This window comes from Sciurus vulgaris (assembly GCF_902686455.1).
Source record: "Sciurus vulgaris genome assembly, chromosome: 8".
Classification (NCBI taxonomy): Eukaryota; Metazoa; Chordata; class Mammalia; order Rodentia; family Sciuridae; genus Sciurus; species Sciurus vulgaris.
In genome coordinates, this window is record NC_136468.1 from 23269899 (window position 1) to 23296452 (window position 26554).

General features: G+C 40.4%; 1 protein-coding gene and 2 long non-coding RNA genes across 7 annotated transcripts in view; 1 reads left to right on the top strand and 2 right to left on the bottom strand.

Moving 5' to 3' along the window:
* The window catches only part of LOC306667526, a 37314-nt gene extending 26759 nt beyond the window's left edge, over positions 1–10555 (top strand). For 2 of the 3 annotated variants that reach the window (XR_013765584.1, XR_013765585.1), the window contains one exon: positions 9698–10555. This is a non-coding gene — a long non-coding RNA (uncharacterized lncRNA). Of the gene's footprint in view, positions 1–6540; positions 6965–9697 lie in introns of those variants that run through there. The other variant, XR_013765582.1, reaches the window with a different exon arrangement.
* Positions 1–26554, bottom strand: part of MKLN1 (muskelin 1) — a 322083-nt gene that overhangs the window by 190276 nt on the left and 105253 nt on the right. The gene's annotated exons all lie outside the window — the stretch shown is intronic.
* Positions 537–26554, bottom strand: part of LOC306667535 — a 68746-nt gene continuing 42728 nt past the window's right edge. The window contains exon 2 of the long non-coding RNA XR_013765593.1: positions 537–7441. This is a non-coding gene — a long non-coding RNA (uncharacterized lncRNA). The remainder of the gene's footprint in view (positions 7442–26554) is intronic.

A 26554-nucleotide genomic window follows, 5' to 3' on the forward strand; every position in this document is an offset into this window, starting at 1 on the left:
ACCCACAAGGACCGTAATAAAAACAGACAATAACAAGTGTCAGTGGGGATATAAAGAAATCAGAACCTCATGTTGCCAGTGAGTATATAAAATGGTGTAGCCACTTTGGAAAACAGTTTGGCAGTTTCTCAAAATGCTGAACCAAATAGTTACCAAATAACTCAGCAATTCCTTCATAGGTATTCACATACCAAGAGAAATGAAAGCATAATGTCCATATAAAAACTCATATATGAATGTCCATATAAAAACTCATACATGAATGTCCATAGCAGTATTATTTATAATGGACAAAAAGTGAAAGCAATCCATGTCCCTTGACAGAAGACTAAATAAACAAAAAGTGGTATATCCACATAAAAAAACATGATAATCGGATACAGGCCATGATTGGATGCACTTTGAAAACATTATGTTAAGGGAGAGAAGCTAGTTACAAAAGACCACATATCATATGATTCTACTTTAATGTCCTAAATGGGCCTTGATATAGAAAGTAGATTAGCCTCCCTCCACCTAGGTGGAGGGAGGCTGGAATGAGGAATGGTTGCTTCTGGATGCAAAGTTTCTTTTCAGAATATTGAAAATATTCTAAAATCAGCTAGTTGGGATGTGACAATTCTATGAAAATAGTAAAAACAAAATTGAACCATATGCCTTAAATAGGAGATTTTTATATATAAAATATATCTTGATAAAGCTATAAAAGAAATAAAACATAAATAACCCAGTTTTGAATTCTAGCTCAATTAACATTTCTGAACATACCAAGTTCATTCACCACTCTGGATCTTGGTTTTTGTTGTTACCCCAAGTCTTTGCACTATTGGCTTCTCATCATTTAGGTCTTCAGAATCCCTCCTCCAGTGTTTTCAATCTCCCTCACCTCTGTCAATCACTATTAATTATCTTATTTTATTTTTTATAGTGTTAATCACTATCTGAAAGCATTTTAGTTCTTAGTCCAATAGTTTCTCATCTGTCTCTCCCAGTAGATGAGCTCCATGAGAATAGGGACCTAATCTATACTTACGTCTAAAAATTCTATACTTACGTCTAAAATAGTCTGTTGCACAGAATCCAATAATTGTATTAGATGTTGAATGAATGGATGGTGGTTAATCTCCAAGCTTCACTTAATCTCCTTAAATCTTCATGTTCTAGCTACAAAATGGCATTATAATAACAATTATACTTAACCCATCGCATTCTTATGAGGATTAAATAATAACATATACAAAAAACATAGCTCACTATAGATGCTCAATAAATGTTAATAATAATTATTGTTACTATTTCTACCACCACTACTAGTCTATAATTAAAATGCTCTAGATGTGGATAATAAGCACTTGGACTAAGGATTGTCAGTGGAAAAGGAATGTTTGGGTCCCGCCTTCAAAACTGGACAAGCTTTGTATTCAAGGACCCTAGAATTTGGCTCCTCCTTAAACTCACTCAATGAATAATAGCTATAGTTTTGTTGTTATTGGTGGTGGTGGTGGTGGTGCTGGGGTTTAAACCCAGGGCCTTGTGCATACTAAGGATGTGCTCTACCATTCAGCTACCCATCCCAGGCCAATATCTGTAATTATTCTTGTGATCACATGCATTATAAAAAAAAAGGAAAATTTTTTAAAAATAAAGAAGGAAAAGGAAGGAGAAAAGAAAGACTAAAGAAAAATGGTCCTAAGAGAAGAGAAAAGAAGAGAATGGGTTGATCTATGTTTTGAGCATAATCTACTTTTTATCCACTTATTATACATTCAACTTGAATGTAGTGAGTGTCTATTGAGTACAAATATAGTAGCTGCTTAATTTTGACTCTTTCTTGTTGACTTAAAAGATCCGTGTCATGAAGTTATTGAAGCATAAATGTGATCCGCCTAAGGAGTAAGGCTGGTTTTACATAGCTAGAAAGTGGCTTTTATTACTGAACAGCATCCATATCTAGGCTTTATCACATTTTTAGTAACCCTCATTTAAAGTCAAGGTCATAGAAAACTATGCTTTAATGTCTTTTGTGAAAGAGATGATATGTTACAGTGGCATATCAATCATGAAAATTATGGTTATGCTGCATGAACAAATGACCCCAAAATGTCAGCAGCTTACAACAATAGTATATGCCTCATTCATACTACTTGTCCACTGTAAGTCAGCTGTGGCTCTGTTCCAGCTTGTCTTCACTCCAAGGCCCAGACTGCTGGAGCAGCCATTATCTGAAACATCGCTGGTTGTTATGGAGAGGGAAAAGAAAGATGGTGAACCCAACTCTACCCTCGACTGACCCACATCACTTCTACCCACATTTCATTGACCAAAGCAGCCAGGGAAGAAGGCACAGTCTTCCAAAAGGGAGAGAAAACAGAGGGAAGAAACCTGGAATGTTTGGTAAAGAGTAACAACCTACCAAAAGTTGTCTTCACACATTTTGGAATTTGGGGGAAAAAAATGCCCAAAGGGGGTTTCTGTTTTAAATTTCCATGATGCTCTTTTGGGTAAGGAGGAAAATAATAAGCACATCTGAAATGGGATTAAAATACAATATACTAAATTACCATATATGCAATATACTCTAGAGTTCCAAGATAAGAAAAATACAAGTAAAAAGTATACCTAAAGGAGCAGAAGCCCTTTGAGAAGTCCAGTTTTCTAGAGAATGTGGTTTACATGATGACTCTCTCAGACCTCTGCAGATCCTTCCTAGCCCTCCTGGTCTCTCTAGTCACAGGACAATTCCACTAACTTCTCTGGGGACTGAGGTATCCTGTCTTTCAAGATATTGGTGCTTTGTGCAATTGATGACTTTTTGGATGCTGGGAAAGAGCATATTCCTGACGCTTGATAGCTGTGAATTACAGTAGTCATCTCACTGTATTTCTAGGGCATGAAAAATTTGTTTACTAGGTTGTCAATGTGGGTTTTTCCCCAAATTTCAAGCCCCAAATTTCAACTACTTATGGTTTTTTTAAGGATGTGTGGTTGTTGTGAGCTAAATGGTGCCATCTTCCAACCTAAAGCTTATTGAGGTCCTGGTACCTCGAAATGTAATCATATTTGTAGATAAGATCTTTAAAGAGGAAATTAATTGAAAATGAGGCCTTTAGGGTGTGCCCTTACCCAACATGGCTGTTGTCCTTATAACAAGAGGAAATATGGACCCACAGGGAGACAGCAGGGCTGTGCACACTCAGGAAAAACCATGTAAGGACACAGCAAAAGGCCACCACGTGCAGTCCAAGGAAAGAAGCCAACAGAAGAAACCAAAGTTGTTGACATTTTGTTCTTGGACTTCCAGCTTCCAGAACTGTGAGAAATAAATGTCTGTTTTTTAAACCACCCAGTCTATGGTGGGAGACCATAGCAAACTAATACAGTGCTTCTCTGGAGTATGTAACAATGACATGACATATTTTAAAAGGTCTATGCTTTGAATTGTTGCTTCTGCAGTAGTGGTGATGGGTGGCACCTTTTGATCCCCTCTGTCAACAATGGTTAGAAACATGAGAAATCTCAAGAAGTTCAAGTCCTGTGCAGTGGTCACCATGCACAGGCACTTGGGGGACCTGGGGAACGCCCTGTTCACTAATCTGCAATAAGGTGAACACTTAGAAGAAGGTTTCCCCAGAGCCTCAGGATTTTCATAAATTGGTAGAGATTGGTCCAGATGTGCTTAAAACCAGGGAAAATGTCATTTTAAATGATATTTAATTACTGAGATTTCTTAATAACATAGAGGGATGATTATATTGTAATTTAAAAATTCAACATGCAAAATTAAGATGTATAGACAGAATCACCTTATTATTACAGAATCTGCATAATAATCTGCATAGGAGAAAGCTTTTTAAATATACAGAGTTAATATCAGTTTTTCCTTATGATGAGACTATGGGTTAGTTTTGCTTTCCTCTTAATACCTTTTTGTATTTATTAATTTTTCATATTGAGCATTATTATTTTTATAATCACAAAATATGTTTATATTTTAAAGATCAAAAATGGGAGCAGAGGACTGGGGTCATGGCTCAGTAGTAGAGTGCTTGCCATCATGTATGAGGCACTGGGTTCTATTCTCAGCACTGTATATAAATAAATAAAATAAAGCCCATTAACAACTAAAAAAATATTTTAAAAAATGGAAGCTGAGAGTATATAACCCAATGCCAGAACTGAGAGTCATCTCAGGAGAGGCAGCTCTGGGGCTCATGGTTAGATCTGAACACCACTGAGAGCCTGTTGCCAACCTGTCCTCTTGGGATTTGGTTCTAGGACGCTCCCCCATGCCTGGAAATTCCAACTCCTGTCTAGAACACTGACCCTACTTCAGATCTCTAACCCCTGACTCTGAACTTGGACTTTTCTTTTTGGATTCAAGTGTCCACTCCTTTCTCAACCAAAGATCTGACCCAACCTTTCCTCCCTTCTGCCATACTTGGCTCCCAATCTTTTGCACTCTGAGGCTGCCTTCAATGCCACCCAGACACCAGTGCCCACCATGAGCAGAAATGGCTGGAAAGTAACAGGCATCAAATGAAGATGAAGGGAAGGAAAAAGGGAAATATTGGTTTGGCACTCCTAGTTCCCTCTACTCCTCTTCTTGTTCCTCTTCCTTAGAGGAATCCCTAAATTTGATTGGTGAGTTTGCAAATAATACAGAGGGTATGCTCAGCCTAGTCCCTTTTTCTTCCTCATAGGCATCCATTGCCCACAGTGAGGATACCACCTGGCTCTGCTTCTGTAGAGGAGCAGGGTCCCATTCCTAACCGCACCACCACCCCAATGAACATAAGCCTGTCCTGATAAAATGTTACCTGTGATAGAGTGAATTGTGAAGCCTAATAATGGAAATCAATTAGCAGTCCTATTAGTTCTCACAATGAACAGGCTTTAGAAATAATTGAGGTTATTAGGGACTAATGACAACTCTCCCAAAATTTACATGTTGATATGCCTACCCCCAACAAGATGATGGTATTTGGAGGTGGGGACTTAGGGACGTGATTAGGTCATGAGGGTGAAACCCTCATGAGTGGGATTAATGTCTTTATGAAAGGGACCCCAGAGTTCTCTCACTCTTTTTCTGCCAGGCAAAGATATAGTGAGAAATTAACAGTTGGTGTCTAGGCCCTTACCAGAACCTGACCATGCTGGTTCCCATCTTGGACTTCCAGCCTCTAGAACTGTGAGAAATACGTGTCTGTTGTTGATAAGCCACCAGTTTTTGGTTCCTTATTATAGCAACCTGATCATATCACCTAAGGTAAGAGTCTCCTCTCCATCTGCTCACCGTTTGATCTCTCCTCTTGACCACAGTCAGAGATGGGAAGTGGGTAAAGGAAGGCTATTAATGAGATCTCTTTAGGCACTCAAAAAGGAAATACGTAACCAGGTACGGTGTCACAGTCCTATAATCCCAGCAACTCGGGAGGCTGAGACAGGAGAATTGCAAGTTCCAGTCCAGCTTCAACAACTTAGAAAGACCCTGTCTCAAAATAAAAAATAAAAAGGGCTGGGGTTATAGCTCAGTGGTGAAGCATCCCTTGGTTCAATCTCCAGTACCAAAAAAAAAAAAAAAAAAGAAAGAAAGAAAGAAAGAAAAAAGGAAATAATGTAAGAGCCACCTCTGTTTCCAGCATTAAGAAAGGAGCTTTACATGTTATTTAATTTAATCCCCACATCATCCTGTTATTTTCCCATACTACATATAAGGAAACTAAGACTCAAATAAGTTCAGCAACTTGGCCCAGTTCTCCCAGTTAGTAATTGGTAGACATCTCTCTAATTTCAAAGCCCAAGCTCCTTTCTCAAGAGCTTGTCCTGGGTACTAATTCTCGGAGACTGGGAGAGCAATCTTCATTAATACCTCATTATGATTAATACCTCCGTTAATCACCAACACAACATCCAGAGGAAGCAAAGATCACACAACCAAAAGGCAAGGAGCAAAGTGATTAGCAAAAAACCTCTAGAAATCAATCTTCCCCTGGATTTCTTGGAGACTTTTGAACAAATGGCCTCCCCTCCCCCACAACTTAAGCTGTGGCTTCCCTAGACATAAAATAACTCAGTAATACCCAGCCCTACTTAAGTCAGACCACATGTCGCGTTTCTCTGAGACTGGCCTCAGCACCGTTGCCCTTCACTCTTACTTCTCATTAAATAACAAATGTACGTCCTCTTGCCTCGGGTAGCATATGGAGCAGTCATTTTAATGAATAATGGATCAGCTTGACAATGTACAAAAACCAGAAATAGTGAATTGATGAACAGAAAGCAATGTTAAAATGTTAGCTATAGGTGGCTGACCCTTTAAGCAGACAAGCTGAAGAAGATGTTTGGATCTGCCCCCTGAAGGACAGTCAGCTGGCCAGCGGAACCACAGCCACTCTTAGCGAGCCAGCAAACTCCCCAGAAGCCAAGGGACCAGGCAGTGTTTACAGGAGCTCAAGCCACTGCTACTTTCTTCTCAACAAAAACTCAAAAAGTACAAGGGCACCCCACAGGCCAATAAGCACATTCCTCATTGTCCTCCAGGGAAATTTGATGCTGAAAAAAATGGACCTTTTCCAGAAGAGTGGTTCAAGCCAGATGAGGAATTACAGAAAAGATGGCCATCCATGGAAAATACTCTGCCTCCAAATCCCTAATGTCTTCATTAGGCAACTGAAAACAGGCACACCAGCTGGTCTCAACTGCTTTGAAGCACTGTGGTACAGTAGAAAGAGCAAGGCTGTAGGGCTGGCGACAAGAGACTAGCCTTCCAGTCCCCAGCTCTGCCAAGTTTTTAGCTGGGTGATCTTGGCAAAGACACTTGACTTCTCTGGGCATCACTTTCCTCATTCGTTAAGTGAGATTGAACCAGACTATGATACCTTCTGGTTCTAAATCCCTTTGTGTCTAATCCTTTATCTAAAGTCCTTTCATCAATGGATTAGCATCTTACATTTGAAGAAAATTAAAGCCGGTTCTTGAGTGTCAATGCTTTTCCAGTGATCGTGCTCCTCCTCTTGTTATTCTCCATTGGCTTCCTTTTCTGCATGAGATTAAGCCAAAGTTCTCCAGTGTGGCATTCAAAGTTCATCATGACTGGCCCATGCTTATCTATCCAGTCACCCTTCCCAGTCATGTATTTTATATTCTAGCAATAAGAGAACACTTGAACTTCCCCATAATGTTCTTATTGCATTATCAAATATTTATTGATATTTGCATTCTGTATTAGACACTCACATCTGTGTTTGCACAGTTTTCTTGAACTTTGTATATTAACTAGGATAGAGCTTGCTGCTGTAACAAAACTATAAAATACTGGTAGGTTAACACAATAGAAAGCTCTTTCTCAGCCATGTAACGAGCCAGACTTTCTCTCAGGTCCCTCTGTTTTCAGCTCTGCCATCCTCTGAGGTTCAGAGTCCTTTTCTTCCAGAGTTGGCAGCTGGGAAAGAGAAGAAAATTAAGTTACACCTCCTTCTTCACCTGTCCCAGAGATGAGGCAAATGACTTCTGCCCACATTCCTTTAATGACAACTGTTTTTTCTGATCCTACCTAACTGTGGGGGATTGGAAGTCAGTTAGGCCATTTCCCATGTCACTATAGAAGAATAGCCCAAGTCTTTGTGGTCAACTAGGATCCATTGCCCTTCTTCCACTTGTCCCCCTGGCAAATGCTTATCTACCTTTCAAACCTTAGTTCAAGTGTCTCCTTTGTAAAGTCTTCCCTGACCTTCGTAGGTCCTCCTTTTCCTTGTCTGCTGGACTTCACACCTTTCTCCATTAGAACATTCATCGTGTGGCCAGGTGTGGTAGGGCAACTCCAAAGGCTGAGACAAGAGGATTGTGAGTTCAAAGCCAGTCTTAGCACCTTATTGAGGCTCTACACAACTCAGCAAGACCCTGTTTCTAAATAAAATATTAAAAGGGTTGGGGATGTGGCTCAATGGCTAAGTGCCCCTGGGTTCAATCCTGGTATCTCCCCCTCCCACAAAAAAAGGAATCTGTCTTTAGAGTAGGGACCTAATATCTATTATTCTGTGCTCTGACTCCAGCACCTAGCAAACCGTCCAGGACATGGTAGGTACTTGACAAGTATTTTGGAATGAATGGATACATAAAGAAATGAATGAAGCCATGAATGAAGATTGTACTATTAACCCCAGGAGTCATATAGGTACATAACTTGGATTATAAAAGGAAAACGTGGATGGATCAGGAAAAAAAATTACCAGAATCACTGGAAAAACAACTCAGAGTGCACATCAGGACCTTGCCACCATTACCTCGTACGGTCCATGTCATTATCCACCTTATGTAAGAAAATGAACAAACATTATCTGAGGAAGCTAAAATCTCCAAGGGAATCCTAGCCTGTGAGTAAACGAGGACAAATGGATGCCTCTAAAACAGCAGGACCATGAAACAGCCTTTGTAAATTGGTTAATGAGAGAAACAGGAAGAAAGGATACAGACAATAATGGAGTCATGACAACTGTGAAAAGCACGTGGATTGAGAAAAGACAAAAACATTCTAAATATTTTTGAAGAGGTATTGCAGTGGACTGGCTGTTCTGTCTTCCCAAGTTTCTTATATAGCACCTACCTCCTGAGATGGTGGCATTTGGAGCTGGGAACTTTGGAAGATGGTTAGGTCGTGAGGCCAAACCCCTCATTAATGACCCCAGAGAGATTCCTTAACTCCTGTGGCCCTGTGAGGACATGGCAAGAAGACTTCTCCGACAGACCTGAAAGCAGGCCCTCACCAGACTCTGAAACTCTGGGTGCAGTTGATCTTGGACTTTTTAGTCTCTAGAACTGTGAGATACAAATTTCTGTTGTTTATAAACCACCAGTTTATAGTATCTGGACATAACAACCCTACTTGATTAAGAAGGATCTGAAGACAGTCCTTTTAATATTTGTGATGCATTGATTCTCCTCTTTGTGCAAGGTTTGGTTCAGATAGTCCACACGGAGACGACTTGCCAGCTTCATCATGGGAACAATCTATTGATGACAAAGGTAATGTGAGCCAGGTGTGGTGGTGCAGGCCTGTAATTCCAGCTACTCTAGAGCCTGGGACAGGATTGCAAGTCGAGGCCAGACTGGGTAACTTAGTGGGACCCTGTCCCTAAGTAAAATTTAAAAGGAGTAGGGTTGTAGTTCAATGGTAGAGAACTTGCTTAGCATGTGTGGGGTCCTGGATTTAGACCCCAGCACCACAAAAAGATGGGAGAAGAGGGGCGGGGGAGAGAGAGAGAGGGATGGAGGTGGGGGACGAAGAGAGAGAGAGAGAGAGAGAGAGAGAGAGAAAGGCAATGTGCAAGTGCAGAGGTAGTTTATAATCAGCATCTCTGCACTGAACAAGTAAGTTCCAGTTTGGACTTATTTGTGGTAATGATATTGGTGCTTCTGTTGGCAGATGGAATTTTTCCAGAAACTGCCCAAAAGATTAAACATAGGTTTTGTCATTAAGTGAACTGAAATAGGAGAGCACATTTATTTTGCACACCTTGGATGATACACAAGAACAGAACTATCTGCATGCCCTGAAGAGCCCTCTGTGTTCCCTTATGGAAGAAACTGCTCAGCACTGAGTACTCAGCTAGCCCATATTTCCCAGCCTCTCTGGAAATTGGGCAGGTCATTAGCTGAGTTTTAGTCAACCTTATAAAGTCTCCTCTGCAATTCTCTGCAGGTTCTCTGTCCCACGGGCTGAAGAGGGAGGACTCTGAGAACCTTTGGGAAGATGACCACAAGAAGGAAGAAGCCTATGCCCCTGAATTACAGGACAGAGTCAATCATGTGTTCCCTACTTCTCTACTCCTACCCATGTGTATTGGACTGCAACAAGAGCAGTACATTTTCAATGGTTGGATCAAACCATTGAAATTTTGAGGTCATTTGTTATAACAGTGACCCTGTCCCTACCTATTGACCCTGCTTCCTAACTTTCCTCTTGGTCACAAGCAGGAAAAGAGATGATAAATTTTTGGAGTCTCAGTGGGTAGCCTCAGATGATAGAGATAAAAGAAGATATCAGCCCAAGTTCAACATCGGGGAATGCTGCATTTAGTGGATTCTGGAGTGAATTTTAAAGCCTTTGAAATCCCCACAGAGCTGAGGCCATGCGTGCTAGCCTCTACTTCTCTATCCATCCCTCTGGATATTTTTATACTCTTGGGAGAATAGTGAATAACCATCTCCAAATTAGTCATCATATCAATCCCCAACACAACCTCCTCCATTTAATATGTTTAGAGTTCAGTCAAATAATTCCACATTTAAACCTGTTTGTTTGTGTTTTGTTTTTTGCTAAACATGGTGATTCAGAAGAAGAACAAGTAAATTGGTAGGCTACTTTGTGTCTAGAAGTATTTTTTAAATGATTTTTGAAACATTGTGGTTAGGCACAGAACTATTGGACAATTATGGGGGACCAAAACACGGTGTCAAAAATGAGGTCTTTGGGTGCTTGCCTGAAGATGTTGTTGAGAAACTTTTTGTTTACTTACAAGACTTTGAAATTTAAATCCTTCTTCAAGTAGCCTCAGGGTGTTAAGGACAATAAATAAAAAAGTGCTGATGGAAAACATTTAAAAAAATAACTTGTTACAGCCTTTAATATAATAAAGGATAAATTCAGTTTAAAACATAATATGTTCTCCAAATTCATCTGACCTGCCCAGTAGAACACTAAGCTTAAAAGCCAGATTCTATAGACTACCTTTGTAATAAAGTTCAGCAGCAGCCTAGGACATCTAGAAAATGTCAGATAGCTTCTGCCTGATAGAGGTCTACCTGAGCCCAATAATGGAAAGGTTGCAAGTGATCTCTCTGTCTCAAGAGTGCCTAGAGAAAGGGAGGAATTTGGAGGCAGAGCCTAGATGGAGGGAACAAGTAAGAGACCTAAGAGAAAGTCTCATTTCTTAGAAGAGTCCCCATGGGACTGAGATGGGAGAAGAGGACAGTACTTTTCTCTTAAGGAGGAAAACAAATGCTATTGTCTCCCTTTCAAGTGGTGAAAACTAAGCTCTGATAATCCTCCCATTTATCTCATCTTTTCCACCTCCTTTATCGTCCCAAGACACTCCATGTCATTCTCTTCCCATCCCAAGTTCCTCTTCTCTCAATGGTCAGATTCACTTTTTCCCCAAGGGTTACATGCTTTGAAATATTTTTCTCTACAAATAAATTACATTTGTTAAAAAAATAAGTATTTACTACTGTAGATATTATACTAATGAATGATTAGCAGACATTAGCTTGAATCTTCAAATGGCCTGTAAAACAGAAATTATTAGCCCGCTTTTAAAGATAAGTAAACTGGGGTTCTGAGATGTTAGGCAAATTGCCTAAGTCTCATCACTACTAACTCAATACTGGTTGGGCTCACCCTCTCTCCTGTATGCTCCCTCTATTCCATAGACAACAGACAATCAGAACTTCATAGTATGGGATACAGTCTTCACAATGATGTGATGGGGCATAATCGCCCCCACCTTCCATCTCCTATCCTCCTCCAACTACAAAAAAGAATCTTTCCATTATTCTTCTTGATCTGTTCAGGTTTTATTGTGGGTAAATATACAATATCCTCTAGGCATTTTTCAAGTACTAGACATAGTTTCACTAACTCTGATACTGAGAGTCCAGAAGACCCACCCAGCCTAGAAATAGCAGGTGGCAGTTCAAAAGAAATGGAAGTTAGCCAAAGGGGAGTTTGGAATACAGACCCAGGCACAGCCCTTCCTCCTCTGGGATTCTTTCACTCCTTTGCTTCTATTAAATGTTCAATGACCCTAGTGTGAACCAGGAGGATCCTGCTAAAAAACAGTTTGATAGTGGAAATCAGCAGAGTCATTGAAGCATGCCAACCCAGGCCAGAGTGGCAAAGGAAAGGAAGAAAAAAAAAGATGGGTGGGCATGAAAAGGGACAAGGACAGGCAGAAAAAGAAGAAAGGAAGAGAGAAGAGGAAAGAAGGAGAGGAGGAAGAAGAAATGAGATATGGAAAATGATGGCGGATGCTTCGCACCATTTGGCTTAACTAACTGTGGGGTCTTCATCACCAAACAATTAGTGACCCAAGTGGAGGTGGCAGGCATGTGGGGTGAGTAGGTACCCTGGGCAGCCTATTGTTGAAGAATTATTTCCTCAAAGAGATTTTTATCACCTCTCCTACCCAACTGGCAAATTTTAAGCCAGAACCTTTAAAAATTACACTATAAAAATGGAGAAAAGGTATATGACTAATTCCAGTTGCATAATAAAAATTACAAGTCTAGTATCCCAAGGTTAAATTGTTTCATTATGAAGAAAACTCACAAAAACTTCCCTAGCTAAAAGAAAATAACAAAATGACCCTAAAAACAAATAGGCAATAATAATAACCATTAAAAAAAAAAAAAAAAAAAAGACCTCCAGGGATCCAGAAATCTAGGGCATTTTGGGGCAGAGTTTAGCTGACATGGGTATTTAATTGCTATACACAAAGCATTTAATTGGAGATTAAAAATAACTCATTTTCTCTTACAAGGGCAAATTCTTAGTTTTAACAATGAAGTCCTTTAACTCACTTTTTATATTTTCATTGAATCAATTGTTCAGACAAGAGGTAAGCATTAAACAAAGAGAACTCATGCATGCTTTTCTCTTTCTTTTGCAAAAATTTAAGTGGTTCCAAAGAAACATTAAAAGATCTATTTTTTCTGCATCCAAATAAATATTGTTCCATAACTTTTTTATTCTACAACCATGGACAAAAAGCTGTCTGTACAATTCAATTGGAATTGGAGCTTTAAATTGGAAACATGAGTTGCCTGTGGCAATGCTCTCTGGAAAGTCAGACTTTCTAGGGCTAAGAAGGTGGGTGGCACAGGATGAGTGTGGTGGTCATAATCACATAAGTCTAACAGAGGTGTTGAATATAAAAAACATCAGAAAGGAAAGTTCAAGAGTGGAGAAAAGTTTTCAACCCAAAACCAGAGTGCAGAAAATCTGTTCATAGAATTACTGTTCTCAGCTGTAACTAGCCTTCATTTACCTTCACATCTTCCCTCAAGGATTGATTTACTTAATCATACTAAAAGACCAGACAGTTGCATTTTTGGAAGCTAAACAGAGGGGATAGGGACTATTTTCATCAAAAGCACTCTGCAGATCACTCCCTTTTACAAATCAGTGCACCAAAAAGCAAATCACTAGGCCACATCTCTAGTAAAGCTCATCTCCATCCATATTCTTTTTCACAAATGAATTTCTATCTAGTGTACCCTGACTAGCAGTAAGCTCAGAAGAGAAGGGAAGAAGAGGAAAATCTAGCCACACATGTCACTAATAAGATAAATCTATGGGAATGTAAATGGATGGCTTTTCTTGCCAAAAATATCTGGTAACATTTGCAATGCACTTCATTTATATCAGTAATTAGAACCTTGCTATGAAAATCAAACCACTTTAATAATTTCTTTCTAGGTTAAAATCTTATTTTAAAATCTTGAAATGTGTAGCTTCCTCTAATGGAGCTTTGTTTTGCAAGGAACTTTAAAGGATTTTTATTCACCAAGTCATTCTGCTCAGGTTTGGTTTGATCTTATATTTTCAACAAACTCTATCACTATATCTCTGCTAGAAATCTTCCTCCCAATAAAAGAGCATTTCAGATTTTGTTTATCTTAGAAAGTTTTTATTTTATATTTAGTTTTGAATGATAATTTTACTGAATATGAGATTATTAATTGACTTATTTTTCTTTTGAGCATTTTGAAGAAATCATCCCATTGCCTCCTGGAATCCATTGTCTCTGTTGAGAAGTCAGGTGTTAATCTTATTTGAGTTCATTTTTCATTGGCTGGATTTTTTGTTTGTTTTATTGTTCTATCTTGTTGCTTTTGAGATTTTCTTTTTTCTCTTTCAATATTTTTCTTTAGTGTATCTGGATATGGGACTCTGTTATTTATACTTGAAGTTCTTGATGTATCTGAATATATGAATTTGTTTGTATTTATTGTACTTGAAGTTTGTTGTTTTTGGACATGTTGACTAATGTATTTTATAAAATTTCAGAAGTCTTCATCCATTATTTCATCAAATTTATCCCTCCATCCAATCATTGCTGGTACTCCCAGTCTGCATATGTTGATGTGCTTAATAGTGTCCCACATGTTTTTGAGACTTTTCCCCATATTTCTTCATTATTTCTCTGGGCTGTTTGCTTGTTTGTACTGAGAATTGAAAACAGGTGTGCTCTACCCCTGAGCTACATCCCCAGACCTTTTTTTTTTTTTTTTTTTTTTTTTTAATTTTAAGACAGGGTCCAGGGTCTTGTTAAATTCCTTGGGCTGGCCTTGAACTTTTGGAGAGGTACCAGGGATTGAACTCAGGGGCAGTTGACCACTGAGCCACATCCCCAGCCCTATTTTGTATTTTATTTAGAGACAGGGTCTCACTGAGTTGCTTAGCACCTCACTTTTTCTGAGGCTGGCTTTGAACTCATGATCGTCCTGTCTCAACCTCCTGAGCTGCTGGTATTACAGGCATACATTACTGAGCCCAGCTAGCCTTGAACTTTTGATCCCCTTGCCTCAGGCTCCCAAGTAGCTAGAATTACAGGCATGTACCATTATGCCTGGCATTGTCTGGTCTTGAGATCAAATAATCCCTATCCATCTATATTCAAATTTGCTCACTCTTCTGCCAGTCCAATCTACTGGTGAGTTCCTCAAGTTGTTGTTCATTTCGTTTATTGTACTTTTCAAATCTAGAACTTCCATATGATTTTTTAAATAAAATATTAATAATTTCCATTCCTTTATTGGTACTGATAATGTCTAATAGGACATCACCATACCCTACTTTCTTCTTTAAAAATTATTTCTTTTAGTTCTTTGGTGACATCTAGTTCCTCTCACAGACAGTTTCCTCCTCAATCCTACCCATGTATGGGTCACAACCATTTCCTGTTTATTTGCCCTGCTTTCCAATTTTTTTTAAAAACTGGACTTTCTTTTATTTCTTTCTTCCTTTCCACCGCTCCTGTATGTGTATACATGTGGTACTGGGGCATTTTTGCCATTATAGCAATATTGAATACTAATTCCATGAAGCTAGGGCTTTTTGCTGTTTATCTCTTTGACAACTTATTTTGATTATTTTAATGAATGCTATCTCCCCATTGTATAAAACTTCTGATGTTACTCCTCAGTTACAGGCTTGGTTATATGCAGACACTCTGGGATGACAATACTTTTAGCAAAGTTCTCTTTCACTGTCTCTACTCCTACTTGCTCTAAGTTGTCTCTGTTACCATGGTCCCTAACTGTTAGGTTCCACTGTCTACCAGCTAACTGCTCTATTATTTCCCACAATGCTCTGAGATATAAAATTCTCTACAGTTTGATCTAATTATATTTAAGCATCTTTGCAGTGGTAGTTTTGAGGTCAGTCTTTAAGGTTTGTTCTGAGCCCAAGGAGGCTCAGAAAGATCTCTCTCTTTCCCTGGTTTTCTCTTATAAACTAGCCAACCTAGGGCTTAGCTTGTTGCTCTCATGGAGCCACCAGATTTCTTTTAATTGCTTATCACCAAAATCTCTATTGTTCTCAAGAATTATCTTTAGCTTGAACTTCTCCATGCTCCAAACAAAATCAGCTCCCTTATTTCAGAGTTCTCTGTTCTTATCATGAGCCTTTTCTCTCAGACAAAAATCTCTGAGACTCTGTACTAGAACTTGGGGCAGTCACAGTGTTCCACTTTTCTTGAAGGAATCTAAATGAGGAAAGTAGCCTCTGATCTCCTTGGCTTGTATTTGTCCTTGTGGAAATTCTTCCCCACCTACATGTAAACTGGGTTATAATTTGGACCCCAGCTTTATCAGTCTACTGCAGTTGGGGGAGAGTTTATGCCCTACAAGTAGGGGGTTGATGGAAGGATGGAGTCCCCCACCTCTTGGCTGCACTTTCCTGAAAATTAGTCTTTATAAGATGAAGCTTTTTAGAATTAGATATGGAAATCCTTGACTGGTAGCTGGGGGAAAGGTATCCCTGTCTTTCCAATCATATATACTCAATTGGAATTTCTATCACACTAACCTAGGTGGGAGAGGAATAAAAGGGAGGGTACAATTTTTGGTCCAGATGCCATAGACTCCCATTCTCCTGAGATGCAGATTTTCCTGAATAAATGTTTCTCCATTTGTTTTATGCCCTTAAGACAATTTCCAGAGACTTTAAATAGATGTTTTCGAAAATTATTTTCACCAGTTATGATTGTTTTGTTGAGAGTAGGTCTGTAGATCTTCTCATACTACCATGTATTAGGAGAAAATCATCTCCTAATACAATCTTAGTAGCTGTCAACATTTCTTGACTGCTAGCAATGTTTTTCTGAGCTTCCATCCAGGTTTTAGGTTCTGATGAGAAAATCAATGAACTATGAAAACTAAATTGGGAGTGAATTTGGAGATGAGGTGCTAATAGGTCACCCCTCATCAAAGGAAATCTTTAGAAAGGTTCCAAGAACCATCTCCCTTGTGCATTCCAAGCACAGAATACCACAGATACTGATCAAAATAACTACCTGATCAGGTATCAGGAAACACAGAAACTAATTCTTAGTTCTTTCCCTGGTTTTCTTGGTGATAGTGAGTAAACTAGTCAACCTCCTTTGAGCTCCAGTTCCCAGGAACTGTATATCATATAAAGTATTTCTCACTATGGTCCTCAAAGACAACATTTGATTTAGACCGCGTTTATAGTGGAGCAATTTTCACTAAATCAACTCCATTTCTTCTTTCTCCAGCTGTCATTTGTGACTAACACAACTGATCCACATGTATCTGTGATGTATCTGCTTGAACTTGTGGGTTGTTGATATTTTAGAACTATGAACTCCAGACTGAACCTTGGCCTACAAGAACCATCTTCTAAACACCTTGAACTTATTGAATAAGCAAGCAAAGTCACAAAACCTTATCCCCACCCACCAAAAATGTTTTGATTTGTGAAAGAAAGGTAATTAGACTTTTGGTGTTTCAGGTTCTGATCTTCTAGTCACAGTCTACTGTTCTATACCAGAATGATGTTCTCATCTTCCCAAGCATTACCATTTTTGGTTACTTAGAGGGAAGTTGATTCTAGACTATTTCAGTTATGTTCCACTATTTTTGGGACAAAGTTTGCCTTCAGTAGGATCTTTATGAGGGACTGTGGCTCTTACTTAATTTTTATTGACCTCTTAGTAAGAACTGCCTTCAGCCATTTGAATACCTTTGAGGTCAAGATTAATAAGTTCTATCAGTCATTGAGATGTTTATAATCAGTTTCCTTCCAAAGAATATGCTTAACAAGCTCACCAACAGGATGAGAACCTTTTGACTAACCATCCCCCCACTGCCTGAATTGAGGGCAACTCATCAAACCAAAATCAACCCAGTTTTCCCACTTGCAACAGCTGAATCATCTCGCTTGCAGAGTTTTTGCTTATATGGGGCCTGCTATGGTCTGGATATAGTTTGTCCCCCCAGAGGTCCATGTACTAGAGGCTGGATCCACAGTGAGGTGGTGGGACCTAGTGGAGAGTAATTAGGTTAGGGAACTCTACCCTCACAGACAGATTCATTCTGGTCTTCCAAAGGTGGGTCTCACAGTGGTTTTGTTTCCTGCAAGAGCAGGTTGTTATAAAAAGACAGACCTTCCCAGTTTCTTGCTCCTTGTCTCACCATGCGATCTCTTCCACCATTGTGATGCTATTTTCAAGGAGACCTTCACCAAACCAAGCAGATGCCAGCACCATGCTTGAATCTCCAGAACTGTAAGCCAAATAAACCTCTTTTCTTTATAAAGTTCCAAGATTCCAGTATTTTGTTATAATGATACAGAATGGACTAAGACAGGGCCTGGAGAAGTTGTTGCTCAATGGTTATAGAGTTTTTGTTTTGGTTGATAAGAAAGTTTTGGAAATAGATAATGGTGTTGGATACACAAAACTGTTAATGAACTTTTTTTTTTAATGTGGTGATGAGGATGGAACCCAGGACCTTGCACATGCTACACATACCTCTACCATTGAGCTTCATTCTCAGCACAAGACTCAAAATAATGTTTAGTGCCCTGAATTGTACACTTTAAAATGTTCAAAATGGTAAACATATTGTTGTGCTGTTTAAAATGTACACACACACAAAACATTTGGGGCTCCATTGCTGCTGTCTTTCTGTTCATCGTTTTCCTCAAATTGCTTAACAACAGCCTCCAGTCTGGGGCTTTGCTAGCACTTGAGTTTTCTATAGAGCTCCAGAGGTGTCCTGCATATTACTGTCATTAGCATGGTGAATGCCAAATCAGTTATCTTCCCATAGCTCTTCCTGCTTCTCCAAACACTTGGAAGTGCTATGCAGCCACTTAGAGTCCAGGGAAGCAGGTGGGCTTAAGATGGAGGTCTGAACCTTTGGCGTTAGCCTGAATTGGCATTCACTTCCTGGTGCTCACCCAGAATAACTAGCAGGATCATAAAGTCATTTTGCCCATCCTTCTGAATTTTAGACTTAATCCAGAATTAAGGCACTATAACCCCAGTTAATTGCCAATAGGTTTGAACATCCTTTTCCGATCGATCATGTCTTTTTCCTGTTTATCTGTTAGCCCACCACAGCCTTGTGACCCAAGGCTCTGGAATGGATCAACACTCCTACTCCCTCTTGCACACACCACTGCGTCTCCATGGAAACAGCTTGTGAGGCCCTGCTTGGCAGCAGGTACTGAAGACCTCTCATCTGCAGCTCCTGTCCTGCATGGATTCGGTCTTAACAAGCCAGGCAGGATGTTAGCAACCCTATCCTCTCCAGTCACTGGGAGTGCATCTGATAAGTCCCCAACACCATCATATTCAGGCGGTTATCGGTGGAAGGGAAGGGTTCCGTCCTGACGTCCTGCTTCAGCATGAACTCTGCATCGCCCTCCAGCAAGCCTCCCCGCTCACCTGCCAGAGCTGAGAGCCACTCTGGGCTCTTCAGGTCCCACCTGTGGTGACCACCACCGTTATTGGTGAAGTTCCTTCCTATCTCTCAGACCGTCCATTCTGGACATCCCCGTTGCCTCTGTTAAAGCCCTAACCCCCGTTATTTCCTTCTGAAATTACTGCAGGATCCTCTGAACTGTACTTTCATGTTTGCTTTCCTTGCATCCAGTCTCCACACAACAACCACTGATAAAATGTCCAAAAAAAGAGGCTAGGCAGGGTGTGGCATGGGGGATAGAATTCAGATAATAGGTGCCAAAAAACAGGTAGGAGAGAGGAATAAGATCTAGAGTTCTCCAGCACAGTAGGGTAACTGTAGTTCACAATAACTTATGATATGCTTTATAAGGATCTAGAAAGACGAATATGTAGGCTCCAAACACAAAGAAATGATAAATGTTTAACCAGATGGAAATGCTAATCACTCGGGTTGGATCATTGCACTTTATATACATATCAAGTTGTTAAAGCATATCCCATAAATCTGAACAATTAAAAATAAGCTTTAAAAATAAGATATTAGAACCAAACTGTCAGAATTTGATTATGCATATCACAGATTTTTCTGTTTAGAGTTCTCATGTAATTCTATGCAAAAGGGAAGAAATCAAAGTAATCCATGAACTACAAAATATTTTATATTTGGAGTTGAATATTAGGCATCATAAAAATAATAATGCCTAATTATTATTATTTTTACTATTTTTTTTCTTTTTGTGAGTACTAGGGATTGAATCCAGGGGTGTCTCCCACTGAGTTATATCATCAGTCCTTTTTATTTCTTTATTTACTTTGAAATTTTGAAACAGGGTCTCACTTTTAGACTGACCGTGAGCTTGTGATCCTCCTGCCTCAGCCTCCCAAGTAGCTAGGATTACAGGAGTGTGCCACCGTGCCTGGCAGGATCCTAATTTTAACCTTAACTTGTCACTTCCCTTCAAATTTTTATGTTTGTTGGGCGAATTAGGATGAAGTGAATTCTTTTGAAGTATTAGTCTCTTCGAAACATTTATTCCATTTTTTTAAAACACAAGCATTATTGATGGAAAATTAAAAGGATAATTATTTCATTGTTCTCCCAATAAACACTTTTATATGTGTAAAATTTGATTAAAAACAAGGTATAAGCCTGGGATGTGGTTCCACAGTAGAGCACATGCTTAGCACAGCTAGGCACTGAGTTCAATCCCTAACACCCAAGGGGTAGGAGTAAAACAAATAAAAGCAGCTCCTGTCCTCCCCCCACAGAAAGTCAGTTAGTGGTTCATGGACCTCAAGACAGACCTCAGACCCTCTAGCATGACATGCAAGACCACACCTATATGGCCTGACCCCTGCCCACCTCCCCAGTCACATCTCTTGTCCCTTTCTCTGCCTATTCTGACCACAACAGTCAACACCCTTTGCTTCTGCAGTGAGCCACAGGCTCACCTCTGTGACTTGGCCCTGCTGCCCCCTCCTCCTGGAGCATCCTTCTCCTACCCCTCTATATAAACCCTTGGCACATTCTCAGCTCTCCTGACTCTCCAGTTGCCTGTTAAGTACCTCTCCAGTTTTCTTCTAAAGCTTTCTGGACATATTCCCTTTCTGCTAAACTGTCAACCCCTGGAGGGCAAGGAGCATGCCTGCTCCAGCCCCACACCCAGCACCGTCATGCACACATCTGTTGTATACCTCAAAGGATGAAGAAGAAGCCTCTGGAATAAAAACATCACCATATGCTGATGCTAAGTACACCCTTTTCCAGAGTCTTCTTTTGTTGAGTGCCAATCATCCATCAGAATGGGCCAGCTATGAGTCTGTCACACTGCCAATGCATGGCGACTTGCACTGCTGGCCACTGTCTTTGGGGTCATTTCTACAATTGGGTCAGTCACCTCAGCTCAGCTCTGATTACTTCTGGTTTCCTCCTTCTTGTTAGTCACCAGGGAGGACCTTTCTGGCCTTGTGGCCAAGCCCATGTGGCTCTGTCACAGCTGGAGAGCCATTCCTAAGAGCTGAGATAGTGAGACGGGCCTCCTCCCATGGCCTGGGGAAGATTCCTTTCTCGGTACTGGTGCAACTTCACTCTGATAATGTTTTCCTTAGTGGTGTTCAAGATTTGAATCAGGGTAAGGGGAGAAAACGGCAGGTGATCTCAGGAACGGATAAGACCATTCAGTATCTCCAGGAGACTATGTCTTACTTTTGGGTTTTGGTCAGGGTTGGTGGTGGTGATAAGTGACCTATGATCAGAGATCAGTCAATCAATCAATCAGTCAATCAGGGGAGGAGTTGAATGTATGTGAATCCTCATTCCCAGAGAGCACAAAGCTTATCTGGGAAAGGAGCCAGAACAAGCGAGGACTTTACCAGAGGCAGGTGCCCACCCACGTGGGTACACAGGGTGGTATTAGACAGCAGGCAGCCTGTCCCACTCACTTTTTCCTAAATCAACACATCTCTCATCTTCTAGAAATGAGAAACCAACTTTTGCCACAGAGCTGGATGAGATGAGAAAAGAATGGATCGTGTCTCCAACTGGGTTCCCTTGCTACCAGTGTAGGGATGTCACAGACAGGGAGAAGGAAGGCCTGCGGCAGGAGGAGGGAGCCGTCAAGGATGCAGTCTCACTCTCTCCTCTGCAGTTAGGAAGCCAAGGATCCATTAAATGAGAAAACATAGGTGAAAGCACTTAGCACAGTGCTTGGCAAATGGATGGGATTCAATAATATCGACTTTTTCTTGTTTTATCTATGCTCAGTGGAGGGACGCAGAAGGTACATTTGTGTGTAGAAAGAATAACGGGGTACCAGCAAGGGTCGGGGAGCATTCTCAAACTGCATGATTATTAAATTTTGCCACTAGAGGTTCTTTGCTTACACTATCAGAGAACAAATACCCATCAGATGCAAAACACATTGCCTTCAGGTATTTCTATCTTATTATTAATTATTATTCATATATATATTACATTTTATATAAAATATTTACTATTAACAGTTGGTTTTAAGTATTATTTATATATAACATATAAATCTAGATAAAATATGAAATTTATATATAAATATATATGTAAAACCAATTGTTAATAGTAAAAAATATATATATATTTTAATGAATAGTAGTAGATTGATTTGTGTGTGTGTGTGTGTGGTACTAGGGATTGAATCTGGGACCTTGCACATGTAGGCAAGTGGTTGATCACTGAGCTACATCCCCAGTCCGTAGATAGATCTTAAAGTCATTGAACACTATGGATGGAAGGGCAGGGAAGAGTACAATGTTTCTCAGTAAAGTTAAAACAAAAAACTGTCAATCTACATGACTCTTATAACTTCTACTATAGAAATAAATCATTTTAACAAATAAAAGCTTCGAATAGAGATGAGACAGCAAATGTAGGAACCAAGAAACAACCAGGCTGAAACCTCAGTCCTGAGGCAGGTTCACAACTGGGCTACAGGCGGTGGAAGAGGTTACCTGCAGACAACTGAGGGGTGGTTGGGAGGCAAAAGGTAAACAGAAGGCAGGAAAGCATTTGCCCATCCAACGCTCTCCACAAGCTTCTAACTCAGCCTTATGCCTCCTAACGAGAACCTAAAACAGAACCCAGAGTACTTGTAAGTGCTAAATAAATGTTTATTTAACCCAAACCAAACTCAAAGCAGAACAAAACAAAACTGGAACTTGTCAACACCAGTCCTCTGTGTCTCCTAGTAGTTTCAATAAAACAATGGGATTAATATAACTCTGAAAATAAACTAACCATGTTCTGTATCTGTGCAGCATGATCTCACATGCACTTTCTCTTAACACTTCCCTCGGAAGAGATGTTAGACTTTACTGCTTCCATTCAAAGGAAAGGAAGAAACCATGTCACAACAGGAAAAGGGGCTTGCTGAGATTAACAAGAAAAAAGTTAATGGTGGTCTAGAGACTAACAGCGCAAGCTCCAAAAATAATAAAGTTAAAATTCATTTTAAAAAAATTGAAAGAAAACTTTATTCTCTTTAATGTCTTCATAAAGAGCAATCATAACTTAATAATTAAGAGCAAAGACACCAATAGAAAAATCAGCAAGGGACAGGAACTATCAAATTATAAAAGGAGATCACTGTAATGATTAAAGAAATATTGTAGGTGTGAGATAGTAATTTGAGATAGCCTAGATATCATAGACAAGATTGAAAATCTAATGGAGCCTTTTTCTTGTCCTACACTCAAGCCTAAGTCTTGAAATTTTAACAGCTGCACTGGGGCTAATTATGGGAGAAAGTGGAGACCATTTGGAAGAACGGGCCGGCGTTGTCTGGGCCTCATGAATAAACACCAGTGGCAGAGGAGGAGTGTGGAGTACGGCATCCCTGAGCCTGGAGCCTGCAGGCCCCATGAGGTTCCTCAAGAACGGAATCTAGCTTTTTCTGCTCCCCGGCACCCACCCCAGTACTGGGGGGCTGAACCCAGGGGTGCTGTACCACAGAGCTATATCCCCCAGCCACTTCTAATTTTTTATTTTGAGACAGAATCTCACTAAGTTGTTAAGGCTGGCCTCAAACTTGCAATCCTCCTGCCTCAGACTCCTGAGTGGCTGGGATTACAGGTGTGGGTCATGGCCCTGGCTGAGCCTCGTCTGGCTTTATGCAGATCCCTAGTTGCAGAGTCCGTAGAATTTTGCTACTCAGAAGTGTGGTCTGTGGGACAACAGCATGGATATCTCTTGGGAACTTATAGAAATGCAGAACTGCTAGTCCCCACCCAGGTTCCTGAATCAGAATCTGCATCTTAGTGGGTTTCCCAGGTGACTCGTGCACACCATGACAGTGACGTGCACAAGTACTACCCTAGGGCATTTGGCTCAGGGTTTGCTCCTCATAGGTGCCCAGTAAATGTTGCCTCATTGAGTGAAAGGGTAAACTGGATGGTCTCTGGGGTCCCTTTCAAAGCTTAATCATCAGATATAACAAAAACTGTCGTATTCAGCTGAGTAAAACATCACCGTTTTACGAAAGGCTTTAAGATGAATGAATCAATAACAGTGCATTGGTACCGATGTCACTGCAGTGAATTTAGAGTTTCTCATTAGTATCATTTCACTGGGCTTCTCCATGTGCCCAGGAGGCACCAACAGGACATAACTCTGCTCTGTCATGCTTTCCAGTTCATCCTTCACAAAAAGGATGTGAAATTCAGTGAGCAGAAATAAGAACAAGAGACCTGAAAAGGCTGGAGAGAAGAGTGCCCACCGACATGGGGACAGTCCTCTTTCCCTGCATTTCCCCACAGAGTGGAGCCCCTAAGTTTTCACCTTATACCACGGAGGTGTGTGTGTGTGTGTGTGTGTGTGTGTGTGTGTGTGTGTGTGTGTGTGTACCAAGATCCAAGGACCTTTGTGCTGTCCTATAAACTGACGCAGGTAGAGATAGATGCCAGATCTGGCCACTCAAGCCCTTCTGAGGCAATTACCTCTTCATTGTTCCTATTCTACCTGCCACCTGCCAACCTCTTTGCTGAGCAGACCAGCCTAGTAGCAGCCCAGCCTCTAGCTTCAAGGTTGTCCCCAGACCCTAGGCTGCCCGGAAACCAGTTAGAAGAAGGGAGACAAAACAGATCCAGAGGATGAAGAGGCATTTTGAGTTCTGCTAATGAGTGAGGTGACTCACGAGCTGACTCAGACTCAGAACGAGATGCCTGGAAGAGGAGGCTGGTGGGGGACAGGCCTCAAAGGAGCCCCGCCGTACCCTTCTAATGGGAGCTAGGCAGCCAGGGACATGGCGTTACTTAGAGACCTGCCTGCAGCTCTCTGAAAGGAGGAGGAGTGGGTTCTGAAAACTAAGGGAGAAAATTACATTTGAGGCCAGAAGCTGAGTTATAATCTGTAGACTTCTGGGCTTTGAGAAATCCATAACATTCTCCAGTGACACTGACCTGCTCTTTGCAAGTCACAGAATACCAACTCAACAGGAATTGTCATCAGGTCCCTGGAGAATAGAGGTGAATCAGGTACCACTGTTTAATTTTTAAAATACTTTCAACAAGAAAAGTGAGTCTCTTGATTTTTGTTAGTATTTTACCTTTGGAGAACACTGTGATCCAACCTGTGCTTATAAATATACCTTAAAAAATTTAGTAGAGAGTGGGACATCTGGCTTCTGAGCAGGAACCTTCTTTGTGCTAGCGGTGAAAGAAGGAATTAAAAATGGGTGATGTTGAGAAAGGCAAGATTTTTGTTCAGAAGTATGCCCAGTTCCAAAATCATGGAACAGGAGGCAAACACAAGACTGGGCCAAATCTCCACGGACAGTTGGGGCAGAAGACAGGTCAGGCTGCGGGATTCTCTTCCACAGACGCCAACAAGATCAAAGGCATCACCTGGGGAGAGGATATACTGATGGAGCATTTGGAGAATCCCAGAAAGTACATCCTGGAACAGAAATGGTCTTCACTGGCATTGAGAAGAAGGGAGAAGGGGCAGACTGAACACCTTACCTCAGAAATGCTACTCATGAGTGATAGCCCCTGCCTTATTTATTACCAACAGAAATGTCCCATGGCTTTTTATGTGCACCATAATTCAATTGATGTGATACACCAAAATTCAGATCTTGATTTACGTAGAATTGAGTTGTAGTTAATATTTTGGTTGTACTCCCGCTTCAGTAAATTCTATCACTGTTTCTCTTTTTTAAAGTTATGGGTGGACTTAATTAGTAATGTTCAGTATTTCACAAAAATGGTGAATGACATCTCAAAACTGGTTTTATATTTAGGTTTATTTAACTAATTACGTGAATATGCTTAAATATGGGGGAAATCCCTTCACTCTCTCAGAACCAAGCACGATTCACATCGTTTCAATTTGTGTTTGTTAGACTATTAAGGTCAATGGTTGAAGATAAGGAAGCAGTGTCTGCTTTGTATTTTTGTTGACCATGCCAATTTAATTAGAATTCCCTGGATCTCAAATGCTGTCTTTTCCTTATGGAAAGGCATTTTAGTGTGGTTTATGTATAATATTAAATAAAGGATATTTAACACTTCTCAAAAAAATTTAAACACATGACTGAAGTATCTTCTCTATAGTGTTTTTTTTAATATATATTTTAGTTGTTGATGGACCTCTATATTATTTATTTATATGTGGTGCTGAGAATCGAACTCAGAGCCTCACACCTGCTTGGCGAGTGCTCCACCACTGAGCCACGTCCCCAGCCCCTTCTCTATTATTAATGGCTAATTGAGGTTCTTAGTTTGGCGATGCCACGTTGCCTATTATTATCAAGGTTGGTGACAGCATTGCCCTATATAGACTGCATTGAAATGATATCACCAACCCGGTGTTGGAGGCACAGGCCTGTGATCCCAGCAGCTCAGGAGGCTGAGGCAGGAGGATTGTGAAGTTAAAGCCAGCCTCAGCAACTTAGCAAGACCCTAAGCAACTCAGTGAGACCCTGTCTCTAAGTAAAATACAGAGGGTTGGGTATGTGGCTCAGTGGTTAAGTGACCCTAATTTCAATCCCTGGTACCAAAAAAAAGGAGAAGGAGAAGAAAAAGGAGAAGGA